This window comes from Odontomachus brunneus, unplaced genomic scaffold, assembly GCF_010583005.1.
Source record: "Odontomachus brunneus isolate Ranch 3 - 2012 unplaced genomic scaffold, Obru_v1 Obru_scaffold_240, whole genome shotgun sequence".
Taxonomy (NCBI): domain Eukaryota; kingdom Metazoa; phylum Arthropoda; class Insecta; order Hymenoptera; family Formicidae; genus Odontomachus; species Odontomachus brunneus.
In genome coordinates, this window is record NW_022639690.1 from 250329 (window position 1) to 250690 (window position 362).

Consider the following 362-nt stretch of genomic DNA (forward strand, 5'->3'; position numbering starts at 1 on the left):
TATTACAGCCTCTATATTTAGCATGTCCAACTGAAGAAAAGTGGAAAAATATTGCTGATGGATCATTATACGAGTACATAATGGAAACGCAGCATCTGCGATAAAAAAAATCCAGGCATAGAGATATTACTTCCGGGAAGATAAGCGCGTGAAGTGGGCAAATTAAGTCCATTATTTTTTAAATATTTTCCAATAGTTGACGATTCAAAAATGCCTCCGTCACTATTTTTTCCATAGGCTCCTATATCAACTAAACTAAATCTATATAAATGATCAAATATTGCTATAAGAACAATGCTGAATTGTTTTTTATAATTAAAATGCAAGCTTCCAGAATTAGCAGGACATCGCAAAACTATGTT